At 45.9% G+C, this 17,807-nt stretch overlaps 1 long non-coding RNA gene across 1 annotated transcript; it reads right to left on the bottom strand.

Annotated features, from left to right (window-relative positions):
• Positions 1–6,803: 6,803 nt before the first annotated feature.
• LOC119941180 lies at positions 6,804–16,708 on the bottom strand. Its single transcript, XR_005455187.1, has 3 exons — positions 16,603–16,708; positions 8,404–8,488; positions 6,804–7,264 (listed from the first exon to the last, which is right to left on the bottom strand). It is a non-coding gene; the product is annotated as an uncharacterized LOC119941180 (long non-coding RNA).
• Between the last annotated feature and the right edge of the window lie 1,099 nt (positions 16,709–17,807).

Here is a 17,807-nt window from a genome sequence, read left to right as displayed (position 1 = left end):
GATACAAGGTATTATTATTGTTATTATTATTACTATTACCTGTCATTCGGGCTTCTAGTTTCCACTGGTCCAGTCATCATCATCATCATCAATCGTATTTATTGAGCGCTTACTATGTGCAGAGCACTGTACTAAGCGCTTGGGAAGTACAAATTGGCAAGTCTCCATCCTCTCTCCCCTGCTCCCCCATACTTTATTTTTACTACTAATATTAGCAATTATTACTGCTACTCAGAATAATTGTGGTATTATATCGTCCCCCTCCCCATCCCCCCCATCTTACCTCCTTCCCTTCCCCACAGCACCTGTATATATGTATATATGTTTGTACGTATTTATTACTCTATTTTACTTGTACATATCTATTCTGTTTATTTTATTTTGTTAGTATGTTTGGTTTTGTTCTCCGTCTCCCCCTTTTAGACTGTGAGCCCACTGTTGGGTAGGGACTGTCTCTAGATGTTGCCAATTTGTACTTCCCAAGTGCTTAGTACAGTGCTCTGCACATAGTAAGCGCTCAATGAATACGATTGATGATGATGATGATGGTATTTGTCAAGCACTTACTGTGTGCCGGGCACTGGGGTGGTTACAGGGCAATCTGATGGGACGCAGCCCCCGTCCCACATGGGGCGCTCAGTCTCCATCCCCACGTGGCTCAGTGGAAAGAGCCCGGGCTTCGGAGTCAGAGGTCATGGGTTCGAGTCCCGGCTCCGCCACGTGTCTGCTGTGTGACCTTGGGCAAGGCACTTCACTTCTCTGAGCCTCAGTTACCTCATCTGGAAAATGGGGATTAAGACTGTGAGCCCCACATGGGACAACCTGATCACCTTGTATCCCCCCAGCGCTTAACACTGTGCTTTGCACATAGTAAGCGCTTAACAAATGCCATTATTATTATTAAGAAACACCTGATCCCCTTCAGTCCCTTTGGGACTGTGAGCCCACTGTTGGGTAGGGACCGTCTCCATATGTTGCCAACTTGGATTTCCCAAGCGCTTAGCCCAGTGCTCTGCACACAGTAAGCGCTCAATAAATACGATTAAATGAATGAATGAAGTCAGCAACATATGGAGATGGTCCCTACCCAACAGTGGGCTAACAGTCTAGAAGGGGGAGACAGACAACAAAACCAAACATGTAGACAGGTGTCAAAACCATCAGAATAAATAGAATTATTGGAGGGGGAAGTGGGGCCTGTTATGGATGACCTGTGCACTTTATGAAGAAAATTGACACCATCAGATGTGAGTTCCCTAAAATCTCCCCTGTCCCTCCTCAGTCCCTCACCCATCTGGTCCCCTCTTCAACTCTTCCATCCTTCCCAGCAATATCTCTAGAGGAGATCGCCTGCCTTCTTTCAATATCAGCCCACTGTTGGGTAGGGACCGTCTATGTTGCCAACTTGTACTTCCCAAGCACTTAGTACAGTACAATATAAATACAATTGAATATCAACCCCCTCCACTTGTGCATCTGACCTTATTCTTTTGCACCTTATCAAAACTCTTGCCCCCTCCTTTCTTCCCTCCCTAACAGCCATCTTCAAATGTTTGCTCTCCAGTGGCTTCTTCCCCAATGCTTTTATACAAGCTCGTCTCCCCATCCTAAAAAACCCCTCCCTTATCCCACAGGTTCCTCCAATTATCGCCCCAACTCCCTCCTACCATTCCTCTCCAAACTCCTTGAGTGAGTTGTCTACACCTGCTGTCTCAAATTCTCTCCCCGACCCCCGCAGTCTGGCTTTTGTCCTCTTCACTCTCCAGAAACCACCCTCTCAGGGGTCACCAATGATCTCCTTCTTGCCAAATCCAACGCCCTCTACTCCACCCTAATCCTCCTTGACCTCTCAGTTGCCTTCGACACCATGGACCACCCCCTTCTCCTCTCTGATTTGCTTATATCTACCCCGGTGCTAAATACAGTGACTGGCACACACTGAACACCATCATTATTATTAACAACGCAAGCAGCGTGGCTCAGTGGAAGGAGCACAGGTTTGGGGGTCAGAGGTCATGGGTTCTAATCCCATCTCCGCCAATTGTCAGCTGTGTGACTGGGAAAGTCACTTAACTTCTCTGGGCCTCAGTTTCCTCATCTGTTAAATGGGGATTAAGACTGTGAGCCCCACGTGGGACAACCTGAACACCTTGTATCCTCCCCAGCGCTTAGAACAGTGCTTGGCACATAGTAAGCGCTTTACAATCAATCAATCATATTTATTGAGCGCTTACTATGTGCAGAGCACTGTACTAAGCACTTGGGAAGTACAAATTGGCAACACATAGAGACAGTCCCTACCCAACAGTGGGCTCACAGTCTAAAAGGGGGAGGCAGAGAACAAAGGCAAACATACCAAAAAAATAAAATAAATAGGATAGAAATGTACAAGTAAAATAAATAAATAAATAGAGTAATAAATATGTACAACCATATATACATATATGCAGGTGCTGTATATATACATATACATATATACAAATGCCTTTATTACTTCTACACTGTGAGCCCATTGTTGGGTAGGGACCATCTCTATATGTTGCCGACTTGTACTTCCCAAGCGCTTAGTACAGTGCTCTACACACAGTAAGCGCTCAATAAATACGATTGAACGGATGGATGAATTGGTTAAGCACTTACTATGTGCGAAGCACTGTTCTAAGTACTGGGGGGGATACAGGGTGATCAGGCTGTCCCACGTGGGGCTCACAGTCTTCATTCCCATTTTACAGATGAGGTAACTGAGGCACAGAGAAGTTAAGTGACTTGCCCGAAATCACACGGCTGACAAGTGGCGGAGCCGAGATTAGAACCCATGACGATGATGGTATTTGTTAAGCGCTTACTATGTGTCGAGCACTGTTCTAAGCACGGGGGTGATACAAGATAATCAGGCTGGCCCACGTAAGGCTCACAGTCTTAATCCCCGTTTTCCAGATGAGGTCAATGAGGCACAGAGAAGTTAAGTGACTTGTCCAAAATCACACAGCTGATAAGTGGCAGAGCCGGGATTCGAACCCACGGCCTCTGACTCCCAAGCCCGGGCTCTTTCCACTAAGCCACGCTGCTTCTATTATTATACAGCGTTACCCGACGTTGGCTTCACTGACACGGTCCTCTCCTGGTTCTCCTCATCTCTCTGGATGTTCACTCTGTTTCCTTCACGGACTCCTCCTCTGCCTCCCATCCCCTAACCGTGGGAATCACTCAAGATTCAGTTCTGGGTCCCCTTCTATTCTCCAGCTACACGCACATCCTTGGAGAACTCATTTGCTCACATGGTTTCGACTACCACCTCTGTGCAGGTGCTACCCAGATCTCTCGCCCTCTCTGCGGTCTCTCATTTCTGCTTGCCTTCAAGACATCTCTACTTGGATTTCTTTCCCTTACCTTAAACTTAAAATGTCCAAAAACAGAACTCATCTTCCCACCCAAACCCTATCCTCCCCCTGACTTTCCCATCACTGTAGATGATACCACCATCCTTCCTGTCTCGCAAACCCGTAACTTTGACATTATTCTTGACTCTTCTCTCTTATTCAACCCATATATTCCATCCAACATTAAATCCTGTCTTTGCCATCTTCACAACGTCACTGAATTCCATCCTTTCCTCTCCATCCAAACTGCTACCACGTTAATACAATCACTCATCCCGCCTGGAGTACTGCGTCAGCCCCCTTGCTGGCCTCCCATCCTCCTGTCTCTCCCCACTCCAGTCCATACTTCACTCTGCTGCCCAGATTCAGAACATATCTCCCCACTCCTCAAAATCTCCATTGGTTGCCCATCCATCCACACCTCGCCCTTGGCTTTAAAGCACTACACCTCCTTGCCCTCTCCTACCTCACCTCACTACTCTATTACTACAACTCAGCCCACACACTTCGCTCCTCTAACGCTAGCCTTCTCACCGTGCCTCCTTCTTGCCTATCTCACTGCCGACCCCTCTCCCACATCCTTCCTCTGGCCTGGAATGCCCTAGCTCCTCAAATCCGACAGACAATTACTCTTCCCCACTTCAAAGCCTTATGAAAAGCATATCTCCATCAAGAGGACTTCCCTGTCTAAACCCTCCTTTCCTCTTCCTCTCCCTTCTGCATCGCCTTGACTTGCTCTTTTCATTCATCCCCCCCCCAGCCCCACAGCACTTATTCATTCAGTCACATTTACAATCACATTATGTTTCCAACTTGTACTTCCCAAGCGCTTAGTACAGTGCTCTGCACACAGTAAGTGCTCAATAAATACGATTGAATGAATTTACAAAGTGCTTACTGTGTGCAGAGCACTGTACTACGTGCTTGGGAGAGTACAATACAGCAATAGACACATTCCCTGCCACAATGAGCTTACAGTCTAGAAGGGGAGGAAGACTTTAATATAAATAAATAAGTTACAGATGTGTAAGTAAGTGCTGTGGGGCTGGGAGGGGGGGACGAATAAAGAGAGCAAGTTTGGGCAATGCAGAAGGGAGTGGGAGAAGAGGAAATGAAGGCTTAATCGGGTAAGGCCTCTTGGAAGAGATGTGCCTTTAAAAAGGTTTTGAAAGGAGGGGAGAGAGTCATTGTCTGTCAGATTTGAGGAGGGAGGGCGATCCAGGCCAGTGGTAGGATGTGGGGGAGAGATCTCACCTTCACAACGTCGCCACAATCCGCCCTTTCCTCTCCATCCAAACCGCTACACTGTTGGTACAATCTCTCATCGTATCCTGACTGGATTACTGCATCAGCATCCTTCCTGATCTCCCAAAGTCCTGTCTCTCCCCACTTCAGTCTATACTTCACTCCTCTGCCCAAATTATCTTTCTGCAGAAATGCTCTGGGCATGTCACCCGCCTCCTCAGAAACCTCCAGTGGTTGCCTGTCAACCTCCTTATCAAGCACAAACTCCTCACTATTGGTTTTAAAGAATACCATCACCTTACCCCCTCCTACCTCACCTTCTTTCTCTCCTACAGCCCAGCCCGTACACTCCGCTCCTCTGCCGCTAACCTCCTCATTGTGCCTCGTTCTTACCAGTCCTGCCGTCAACCCCTGGCCCACGTCCTCCCTCTGGCCTGGAATGCCTTCCCTCCTCACATCCATCAAACTAGCTCTCTTCCCCCCTTCAAAGCCCTATTGAGAGCTCACCTCCTCCAGAAGGTCTTCCCAGACTGAGCCCCCATTTTCCTTGGCTCCTCCTCCCCTCCCCACCACCCCTACTCCCTCTGCGCTACCCCCTTCCCTGTCCCTCAGCACCTGTTTATATTTGTATATATTTATTATTTTATTTAGTTTATTAATGATGTGTGGTTTGGTTAACTAGCCCCTTCCTTCCTCTCCCCCTTGTCCCCCTCTCCATCCCCCCATCTTACCTCCTTCCCTTCCCCACAGCACCTGTATATATGTATATATGGTTGTACATATTTATTACTCTATTTATTTTACTTGTACATATCTATCCTATTTTATTTTGTTGGTATGTTTGGTTTTGTTCTCTGTCTCCCCCTTCTAGACTGTGAGCCCACTGTTGGGTAGGGACTGTCTCTATGTGTTGCCAATTTGTACTTCCCAAGCGCTTAGTACAGTGCTCTGCACATAGTAAGCGCTCAATAAATACGATTGATGATGATGATGATGATGATGTGTGTATATATCTATAATTCTATTTGTCTATTTTGATGCTATCGATGCTTATCTACTTGTTTTGTTTCATTGTCTGTCTTCCCCCTCTAGACTGTGAGCCCATCGTCGGGTAGGGATTGTCTCTGTTGCCGCATTGTACTTTCCAAGTGCTTTGTACAGTGCTCTGCACACAGGAAGTGTCCAATAAATATGATTGAATGAATGAAAGGTCGGGGGTGAGATAGATGAGACTGAGGTACGGTGAGGAGGATGACATTAGAGGAGCGAAATGTGCAGGCTCTGATTTAGTAGGAGAATAGTGAGGTGAGGTAGGAGAGGGCAAGGTGATTGAGTGATTTAAATCCAATGGTGAGGGGTTTCTGCAATCAACCCAGGTTATCAACCTCCTTTGCAGTGGATGGAAAAGGAGGCGGGGATCGCTTTAACCACTAAACAGCCAGTGAGGTCCAAGAAGGTTATTATTTTTTTTATCTAGCTGCAGTTCTGTTCACCTGATCCTCAAATCGTTTCTCTTCCTTCTCTCTCTGCCCTGCTCTGCAGTGTGTTCTTTTGCAGCAAACACCACATTAGCGGACCATTCACTTTAGAGAACAAATTTTGAGTCCCCTCAGGAAACCTGCCTCCACTAAAATGCTATTTTAGTTCAGAATAATGAATTTCAACATAGAAAATGATTCCAATTAAAGAAGCAAAAGAAGAAACCCTTTATAAAAGCTCATTTCTGAGTTCCGCTTCCAGAAATCCTCCCCATTCACATTTTTGGAGGATGCGCAGAACAGGAATTATGAAGCTTCACTAATTTAATATGACGTTTTCTGGAGCTAAGATTAGGATGGGGAGGGACCTGGTGCAGGGCTTCTATCTACTTGTTTTGTTTCGTTGTGTGTCTCCCCCCTCTAGACTGTGAGCCAGTTGTCGGGTAGGGATTGTCTCTGTTGCAGAGAAGAGTGGGCTAAGCATGCATAAGGTGAGGTGAGTGGGGAGAGAAGATGAGAAAAGGCAAGGAAGAGAAGCAGAGAGACCAGTAAAGGCCCTACCCCCCTCACAGAACAACACACTCTCTGGACCCACAAAGAAACAACCTCACACTCATGTGTTTGGTAATACCAATGACTTCCTTATTTTAACTTTTTAACACTCTCTGGACCCACAAAGAAACAGCCTCACACTCATGTGTTTGGTAATACCAGTGACTTCCTTATTTTAACTTTTTAATATTAATAATGGTATATGTCAAGTACTCATTTTGTGCCCAGCACCATCCTAAGCACTGGGGTAGATACAGGAGAATCAGGTCACAATCAGTTCCTGTCCCACATGAGGCTCACAGTCAAAACAGGAGGGAGAACAGATACCGAATTCCCATTTTACAGCTGAGGAAAGCGAAACATAGAGATGGTAGGTGATTTTCCCAAGGCCACGGAGCAGGCAAATGGAGGTGGTGGGATTCGAACACAGGTCCTCTGACTCCAAGGCCCATACGCTTTCCATTGGGTCACTCGGCTTCGCTTCTCTTCCTCGATTCCTTTGTGTCAGTCTCTCGAGATGATGGCTAGAGAAACGGAAATTGCTTTCTGAAGTTGAGACGTGGCACCAGCCCATCTCCAGTTAGTGGTTACTCTAATTCCCAGTCGATTCTGAGGAAGGGGAGGAGAGACACGGCGATTAGCGTCAGATAGTCTGCGTAGGAACTTAAGGAATTCATTGAAAGGCAAAGGATGATTCAGCCTTATCCCATCTCCCCTTGAAGGACAGCCCTGGCCCAGCCAAGGGCCATCCCAAATATAACATCCTCTAGAAAGGTTGAGTCATTTCCAGAGTCACCGTAATAATAATAATAGTCATAGTATTTCTTGAGCACTTAATACGGGCTAAGCACTGTGGTTGATTTAATAAGCATTTCAAACAGTGCTTTGCACACATTAAGCACTCAATAAATACCATCTATGATGCCAACCTACTTACTGTACCTCAGTCTTGTCTATCTCACCACTGACCTCTCATCCACATCCTTCCTATGGCCTGAAACACCCTCCCTTTTCATATCCAAGAGATAATTACTCTCCCCCAGCTTAAAAACCTTATTGAAGGCACATAGTAAGCACTTAATAAATGCCACTATAATAATTATTATTATTATCTCTTTATTTATTACTCTATTTTACTTGTACATATCTAGTCTATTTTATTTTGTTCATATGTTTGGTTTTATTCTCCATCTCCCCCTTCTAGACTGTGAGCCCACTGTTGGGTAGGGACCGTCTCTAGATGTTGCCAACTTGGACTTCCCAAGCACTTAGTACAGTGCTATGCACACAGTAAGCGCTCAATAAATACGATTGATTGATTGATTGATCTCCACCAAAAGGCTTTCCATGTCTATCCTGCCATTTCCTTTTCTCCTACTGCCTTCTGCTTCACCCTGATTTGCTCGTTTTATTCACCACCTTTCCTCAGCCCCACAGAACTTATGTACATATCGGTATTTTGTTTATTTATATTAAGGTCAGTCACTCTAGACTGTAAGCTTGTTGTGGGCACGGAATACATCTGTTATATACTTGCGTTGTACTCTTCCAAACTCTTAGAACAGTGCTCTGCACACATTAAACACTCAATAAATTTTATTGATTGTTTGATTGATTATAAAAAACAGTCAGATCAGGCACAGTGTCCGTCTCCCACAGGGCTCACAGTCAAAGCAGGATGGAGAACGCATATTTTATCCCAATTTGACAGATGAGAAAATTGAGGCACAGAGAATTGAGTGACTTACCCAAGGTCACACAGCAGATAGCTCATGGAGCAGGGATTAGGACTCATGTCTCCTGCCTGCCACTCCTTTGCTCCTTCTTAGGTCACTGTTGGAAGGAAATCCAGCACAGCCCACAGATGAGGTAATTGAGGCACAGAGAGGTTAAGTGACTTGCCCAAGGTCACACAGCAGACAAATGGCAGAGCCTGCATTAGAACTCAGGTCCTCTGATTCCCAGGCCTGTGTTTTATTCATTCATTCATTCATTCAATCGTATTTATTGAGCGCTTACTGTGTGCAGAGCACTGTACTAAGCGCTTGGGAAGTACAAGTTGGCAACATATAGAGACGTGAACATAGTAAATGCTTATTACTTCTAGACCGTGAGCCCGTTGTTGGGTAGGGACCATCTCTATATGCTGCCGACTTCAATTCAATTCAATTGTATTTATTGAGCTAAGTGCTCAATAAATACAATTGAATGAATATAGAGTTTTATATACTAGGCCATGCTTCTTGTGGTCAGGGATCAGTCTACTGTACTTTCCTAGAGGCTTAGCACAGTGGTCGGTTTTTAGCTTGCACTCAGTGCTCTGCACACAGTAAGCGCTCAATAAATACGATTGAATGAATGAATGAATTGTTTGATTGAGTGAAAATGTGGAAAACTTTTGTCCAATATCCATTCTAAGGGGGAGGGAGTTCCAGGCAGACAGTCTGTCTGTCAGTCATATTTATTGAGTGCTTACTATGGGCAAAGCACTCCACTAAGCACTTGGGAAAGTACATAGAACAATATAACGGACGCGTCCCCTGCCCACAACGGGTTTACAGTCTAGATGAAGGAGAGCAAGAGCCAGGGGTTAAAGGTGAGAGAATCAAGGACGAGGCACAGTGAGGTAAGCTTGGGAGAAATGGAGTGTAGTGTAGTGTGAAATATTACACTATCTGGAGTGTAGTAGAAGAGATGGGCGTCCACTGAGGCTGGAAAGTAGTAGGTTTTGATTACGTCTCACGTGCCGTTGTCTGACAAGCTGGGGATTTAGTGTGGGCTGCTCTTTTTTTTTTTTTTTTTTGATGGCATTTATTAAGCGCTTACTATGTGCAAAGCACTGTACTAAGCGCTGGGGAGGTTACAAGGTGATCAGGTTGTCCCACGGGGGCTCACAGTCTTATTCCCCATTTTACAGATGAGGTAACTGAGGCCCAGAGAAGTTAAGTGACTTGCCCAAAATCACACAGCTGACAATTGGTGGAGTCGGGATGCGAACCCATGACCTCTGATTCCAAAGCCCCTGCTCTTTCCACTGAGCCACGCTGCTTCACGCTGCTCTTGGGGAAGGGGACTTGGGCGAGGGGGAGGATTAGACTGTGAGCCCGCTGTTGGGTAGGGACCGTCTCTATATTTTGCCAACTTGTACTTCCCAAGCGCTTAGTACAGTGCTTTGCACACAGTAAGCGCTCAATAAATACGACTGAATGAATGTGAGGTCTGCACCTAAAGAATAGTCTTCAGTTGCTTGGAGCGAAATTGGTGGGACGTATTGAGGGAAGTTGCTTTGGGATTGGCCCAGCCTCGGTTTCTATTCAATATCTCTTTGATTTTTTAAAATAATAATAATAATGATAGCATTTATTAAGCGCTTACTATGTGCAGAGCACTGTTCTAAGCGCTGGGGAGGTTACAAGGTGATCAGGTTGTTCCAAAGGGGGCTCCCAGTCTTAATACAGATGAGGTCACTGAGGCGCAGAGAAGTGAAGTGACTTGCCCAAAGTCACACAGCTGACAAGTGGCAGAGCCGGGATTTGAACCCACGACTTCTGACTCCAAAGCCCGGGCTCTTTTCCACTGAGCCACGCTGCTTCTCTTAACAAATTCATTCATTCAGTCGTATTTATTGAGCGCTTACTGTGTGCAGAGCACTGGACGAAGCGCTTGGGAAGTCCGAGCTGGCAACATCTAGAGACGGTCCCTACCCGACAGCGGGCTCACAGTCTAGAAGGGGGAGACAGAGAATGAAACAAAGCAAAATAAGTAGAATAAATCTGTACAAGTAAAATAAATAAATAGAGTAATAAATAAATAAATAAATAGAGTAATGAATAAATAAATAGAGAAATAAATAAATAGAGTAATCAATAATCGTAATCAAAGATAGCAGAGACGATGAAATTTGCCTACGGGTATATGTGTGACTGAGAGGGCTAATCAGAGACCCTTAGTCCCAATCATATTATGTGCACAACCTGCTGGCTCCCATATTTGATATTTGCAGTGCCAATCCCCTACTGTGGGTAGAGTGCTAAATTGTGTACTTGTGTGTACTTGTGTGCAGAGCACTTCACTGGGTAACGACTGCCTGCAAATCACCGTACTGATGGTCTGTTGTATGGAAACCACTCTACTGGACCCCAGAATGCTGTACTAAGTGTCTACAATAAATAAATAAATACAATTGAATGAATGAATACTGTGTGCAGAGCCCTGTATTGTACGCAGCTCTAAAATGGGCACCCAAAATGTGCAGAACCTAGGCATACACGGTGGGTAGACCGTGAGCCCGCTTCTAGACTGTGAGGGTAGGGCCCGTCTCTATATGTTGCCAACTTGGACTTCCCAAGGGCTGAGCACACAGTAAGCGCTCAATAAATGCGATTGAATGAATGGATGGATGGTAGGACGGTCTATTAAGCAGTTACTTTGTGCATAATGCTTGGCATTATCATTATCATCATTGTTTTTAGACTTTTAGACTGTGAGCCCACTGTTGGGTAGGGACTGCCTCTATGTGTTGCCAATTTGTACTTCCCAAGCGCTTAGTACAGTGCTCTGCACATAGTAAGCGCTCAATAAATACGATTGATTGATTGATTGTTACCAAGCATTATGCTTGGTAACAAATATCACAGTTATTATTAGGAATGAATAGCGTGAGCTGGGGCATAGTGAGAGGAGAGAGTTGATAAGTAACCTTAAACTTATCAACAGTTTAAAGTTTAAACTGTTTAAAGCCTATGGTTAGGGCTAGGGTTAAATTTGGAGCAAGGATTAGGATTGTACTTCCCAAGCGCTTAGTACAGTGCTCTGCACATAGTAAGCGCTCAATAAATACGATTGATGATGATTAGGGCAGCAGTCAAACCGTAGAACATAGATGGGGTTAACTCATAAATGAGCTGCATTCTTCTAATCCGCTTATGATGATAATCGTGAAAATGAAAATAAATGACAATAATGCCTTATTCTTCTTTAGTACGGTAACAGTAATGCTACTAATAATAATAATTATGGTGTCTCTAAATCACCTGCTATGAGCCAAACACTGTGCTGTGGTAGACAAAATATAATCAGAGACGACTCACTATTCCACATGGGGCTATAGTCTAAGAGGGAAGGAGAGCAAGTATCCATCTCCATTTCACAGATGAGGAAACTGAGGCACTGAATAGTTAAATATTTTGCCCAACGTCACTCAGCAGGCACACGGCAGGGCTGGGATACAAATTCAGGTCTCCTGACTCTCAGGCCTGGGCTCTTTCTGAAGATCTGCAGATATTTTCACTGTTATTGTCTGATTCGTCCAATAGAACAACCCTCTGAGGTAGAGAAAATGAAGGGTTATTCTCTCCTTTCTTGTAACCTGCTGTTTTTCCCCTTTCCTCCTCCTCTTCTTCTTCCCCATCCTCCATTTCCCCCTTCTCCCTAATTGGTCATAGTAAATAATCATAATAATTGTAATTCTTGTTTAGCTCTTACTGTGTGCCAAGCAAGTAAGATACAAGATAATCAGATGCAAGACACAGACCCTGTCCCACGTGTTTAGGTAATTCAGGCGTGTTAAATATCAGATACAAGACACAGACTCTGTCCCACGTGTTTAGGTAATTCAGGCGTTAGGGCAGAGCCCTGTCCCTGGTGATTGGTGGATAGAAAAAGATGGAAATTGCTCTTTAAAGCTTACAGAGAAAGGAAAATCAGAGTGGGCCAAGGAATCTCCTAAGAAGAGCTTGCCTCTTTAGTGCCAAAGTCGTTGCCACATTTACTCAGCATGTTCGTTGAGCATCACCAGGGTACATTGTTCACCAGCCTGTCAGGGCCAGTTTCCTGCGGAAGTGAACTTGACATGGACGGCCATTCATCTCTTCAACCAGCGAAAGAGCACAGCAGGCTGATTTCACCCCAAAATGCCCCAACACTAGACGTGCTGTTCTCCTTCAGTCGGAATCTGCTTCCCCGTTACCTTCCTGCGTTTCATCCGACAGGAGCGTGATCTCCGCGGCGCTCTGTGGAGAGCGTTTAAGAGGTCTGAACGGCCCGGCAGGTGTGATGGGATCTGGTGTGGGGCTGAAGGATGAGAAGCTATAGAAGGTGCCAGGACCGGCCTCGGATGTGCATCTCCCCTGATGTGGAGATAAATGCTCAATCTTGGAAGTCCTGTGGGGAATTTGCATGTCCCCTGCGGTACTGACATGCTTTAGGGAGAGGATCTGATTTTTCCGGAAAGCCAGTTGTGGGTTTACAATCCCCTCTGAATTGCTTTCTCTGGCTCCCAGTGGGTGAACTCCTGCTTGTTTCACTCTTGTGTTCCCAGGATTATGACCGCTTTGTCCTTTCCCGCCTATACTGTAAGCTTATTGTGGACAGGGTATGTGTTTATTGTTATATTGGACTCTCCCAAGTGCTTACTACAGTGCTCTGCACACAGTAAGTGCTCAGTAAATATGATTGAATGACCAACTGACGGACTTTCCCAACAGAGTCAGCTTCAGGCATTTGGCTGCTCCTCCCTAGGGTGGCCGCCCTTTTTCCCTAAAGCCAACCTTTCCTCAAATTTCCCATCTTACGGAATAGCATCACCATTGGTGTCATCCTCGACTTTTTGCTCTCCGTCAACTCTCAGATTTGTTCTTTGCCGGCTTTGATTCAATTTTGAATTAATGCAGGTGACTAGAAGCTGTCTCAATCTGCCTGGTGCTCTGAGTGAGCTAGGCACCCAAGGGTCCGGTCATAGAGCCCAGGAAAGTCAGAAAAGGTCCCTCCTTGGTCTCCAGGAAAGACTAACAGAGTCACCCTCCTGACTGTCCTGTCCCCTCCTTGGTTCTGCCTGGTGGCTTAGTACAGTGCTCTGCCGACAGTAAGTGCTCAATAAATATGATTGATTGATTGATTGGTGGTAGGGACAAGGGAGGGGCAGATCATGCGGTGGGGTGGCTGAGGATGCTGAATGTTTGTTTCTGATGTTAAGCCACTCACTGTGACCACCCCAGCTCTTTTCTGAGCCCAGATCACCATCCGGTCATGGCTCTCGGGCTTTTTGAACGAGCCCGCTCTATTCCCGTGGACGCATTCAACCCACTCATGAATTGACCATATCCAAGGGGCAGCTTAGGGGGAAAGTTTTGACCACACAGGCCCACTTCCTGCTCCCCCCTCTCAGTCTGATCCAGCACCATCTTGCCTTATGTCGGCTCCAACCTCATCCAAGTTCTCATTATTATTAATAATAATAATAATAATGGTGTTCATTAAGCGCTTACTATGTGCAAAGCACGTTCTAAATGCTGGGGGGATACAAGGCGATCAGGTTGTCCCACGAGGGGCTCACAGTCTTCATCCCCATTTTACAGATGAGGTCACTGAGGCCCAGGGAAGTGAAATAACTTGCCCAAAGTCACACAGCTGACAAGTGGCGGAGCTGGGATTTGAACCCATGACCTCTGGCTCCAAAGCCCCGTGCTCTTTCCACTGAGCCGTGCTGCTTCTCATTCTCTTCTCATTCTGCCGTTCCATCTGAAAGTCCAAGGCCCGACGCGGTCCTGGGGTTGCCAACCATCCTTAAAGTCACATACTGTGCATAGAAAGGAGAAAAATAATTGGCAGCTTGTGTAAACCCAATAGAAACATTCGGAAATGTGTAGATTTGGGGACCGCCATGCCAGGGCAGCAGCAAGAGGGATTCTGGGGGTGGCATCACTCCCGCCGCCTCCTTGTTTGGAGGGATGGTGGGTGCCTGGATGTCATGGTCACCAACTGCTGGGAATGATTTTCACAAGCAGAGTCTCTCATGGGTCCGGGCGACTGCTCCTTTATCAACAGCAGCCCCCCACCCCCCTGCACCCCTTATCACGGGCCTCCTGCTCTCCACTGCTTCTGATGTGTTAGTAAAAATGCTTGGAAGTCAGTAACTTTTAGTGCTACTGTAGTCCCGCCATTCTCAGCAGCTGGTGACCCAGCGTGACATGTGCTCGTAACCAGGAGGAGGATGGACACCCCCGCCCCTGCAATTCCATGGTGAATTTGGGATCTGAGTGGCCGCATCAAGCCTCTGGATTATAATCCCAGCTCCACCACTTGTCTGCTATCTGGCTTTGGGCAAGTCACTTAACTTCTCTGTGCCTCAGTTACCTCATTTGCAAAATGGAGATTGAGACTGTGAGCCCCATGTGGGGCAGGGACTGTGTGAACAGTAGATAGAGCATGGGCCTCGGAGTCAGTATGTTATGGGTTCTAATCCCAGCTCCACCACTTGTCTGCTCTGTGACCTTGAGTAAGTCACTTCACTTCTCTGGTCTTCAGTTACCTCATCTGTACAGTGGGGATTGAGACTGTGAGCCCCATGTGGGACAGGGACTGTGTCCAACCCGATCTGCTTGTATCCACCCCAGCACTTAGTACAATGCCTGGCATATAGTAGGCGCTTAACAAATACCACAATTATTATTACCTTGTATCTAGCCCAGCGATTAGGAAAGTGCCTGGCAGACAATAAATGCTTAAAAAATACCATTTTCTTTAAAAAAAACCTTTAACACCCTCCTCTCCCACTTCCAACAGCTGCCTCCACTACTTAGAACAGTGCTTGGCACACCATAAGCACTTAACAGATACCATTATTATTTTAGCTTCTTTCCGATCTGGCCACTTTCGTTTCCATTTCAGCTTGAGGAAGAGGATGAGCAGGTGCCGCTGGGCCATTTTTCACCCAGAACAGAAAGATTCAATGAATCGGTGAAATTTCTCCCGTTACTATTTCCAAGAGGGTACCTGGAAGCTGTTTGGGGATTCTGAACCCTCCCCAAGAGACCAGGTGGTTTTTAATCACTTTGTACCAGGTGAACATCTATTATTTGGAGCTGCTGTTCAGTGTCAGGAATTTTCAACTGATTTTAGAAACTGTAACCTTCTGTTATCAAGGATTTTAGCTCAGTTCATCACCCACGCACACCCTCCCTCACGTTGACCCTCCCCAAATCCGCACCCATTCCATCACCAGAGCTCCTGCTGCTGTATCTATTCCTTTTGCCGTTCTTGCTGCTGCACCTCACATTTACTGAGCGAACGCTTGCCCTGTGCAGAGCACTGTATTAAGTGCTTGGAAGAGTACTATATAACAGAGTTGGTAGTCACATTTCCTGTCCCCAGTGAGCTTACAGTCCAGAGGGGAAGACAGACAGTAATGTAAATGAATAAATGTACACAGGCGTTGTGAGGCTGAGGGAGGGAGTGAATAATTGAATTACAGGGTGCAAATCCAACTGTAAGGGTGACTGAGAATGGGAGAAGAGGAAATGAGGGCCTTGTCAGGGAAGGCCTCCTGGAGATGTGCCTTCAGTAAGGCTTTGAAGGTGGGGAGAGTGATCATCTGTTGGATTCAGCTGCTCCTGCAGCTCCTCTTGATCATCATCATCATCAATCGTATTTATTGAGTGCTTACTATGTACAGAGCACTGTACTAAGCGCTTGGGAAGTACAAATTGGCAACATATAGAGACAGTCCCTACCCAACAGTGTGCTCACAGTCTAGAAGAATATCTTATCAATCAATCAATCAATCAATCAATTGTATTTATTGAGCGCTTACTATGTGCAGAGCACTGTACTAAGCGCTTGAGAAGTACAAATTGGCATCACATAGAGACAGTCCCTACCCAACAGTGGGCTCACAGTCTAAAAGGGGGAGACAGAGAACAGAACCAAACATACCAACAAAATAAAATAAGTAGGATAGAAATGTACAAGTAAAATAAATAAATAAATAAATAAATAGAGTAATAAATATGTACAACCATATATACATATCCCCACCCCCCCCACCTTACCTCCTTCCTTGATCAATCAATCAATCAATCAATCATATTTATTGAGCGCTTCCTGTGTGCAGAGCACTGTACTAAGCGCTTGGGAAGTACAAGTTGGCAACATATAGAGACGGTCCCTACCCAACAGTGGGCTCGCAGTGGGCTCCTGCTGTTGCACCTGCTGCACTGCTGCTTCTCCTGTTGTATCTGTGCCGCTCCTGCACTGAAGCTGCTCCACTTGCCATTTCTCCTGCTGCAAAGCCGCTGCTTGTCTTACTGCACTGCTGCTGCTCCTCTTGCCACTCCCACTTCTACACTGCTGCTGCTCCCCTTGCTGCACTACTGCTGCTCATTCCTATTTATTGAGTGCTTACTTTGGCAGGGCACTGTGTTAAGTGCTTGGGAAAGCACAATACAGCGATAAAGAGAGACAATCCCTGCCCACAATGAGCTCATGTTTAAAGGGGGGAAGACAGACATCAATGCAAATAAAGACATCAATATAAATAAATAAAATCCTGCGCTGCACTGCTGCTGCTCCTCTCATTTCTCCTGCTGCTGTACTGCTCCTGCTCCACTTATTGCACTGCTGGTCCTCTTGCTTCCGCTCCTGCATTGTTGCTGCCCCTCTTGCTGCTTCCACTGCTACACTATTGCTGCACTACTGCTGCTGTTCCTCTTACTTGTCCTGCTGCTCCTCTTCCTGCTCCTATTGCTGCACCCACTGGTGCATGACCTAACTCCCTGAAATTTCTACTCTGGGGACACAGAGCCCCTTCTTTCTGTGCCCTTGGCAGAGGAACAGACTCCAGGATACTGGTCACAGCTGTGTCTGGGACCCCAACCTACTATCTCCACTAAGGCTAACCACTAGTCCTAATTATAATTATCATTATTATTAGTAGTATCACTACTACTATTAATAGCATTTGTTAAGCGCTTACTATGTGCCAAGTATTGTAATAATAATAATAATAATAACAATAATAACAATGGCGTTTATTAAGCGCTTACTATGTGCAAAGCACTGTTCTAAGCGCTGGGGAGGTTACAAGGTGATCAGGTTGTCCCTCAGGGGGCTCACAGTCTTAGTCCCCATTTTACAGGTGAGGTAACTGAGGCACAGAGAAGTTAAGTGACTTGCCCAAAGTCACACAGCTGACAATTGGTAGAGCCGGGATTTGAACCCCTGACCTCTGATTCCAAAGCCCGGGCTCTTTCCACTGAGCCACGCTGCTTCTCACTTCTCACTTCTCACTTCTCACTTCTCACTTGTACTAAGTGTTGAAGTAGATACAAGATCAGGTCCCAAATGGAGTTCACAGTCTAAGTCAGAAGGATAATGG

Source organism: Tachyglossus aculeatus, chromosome 20, assembly GCF_015852505.1.
Source record: "Tachyglossus aculeatus isolate mTacAcu1 chromosome 20, mTacAcu1.pri, whole genome shotgun sequence".
NCBI lineage: Eukaryota > Metazoa > Chordata > Mammalia > Monotremata > Tachyglossidae > Tachyglossus > Tachyglossus aculeatus.
Note: the sequence above shows the minus strand (reverse complement) of the source record. Positions and strands in the feature narration are given on the sequence as shown.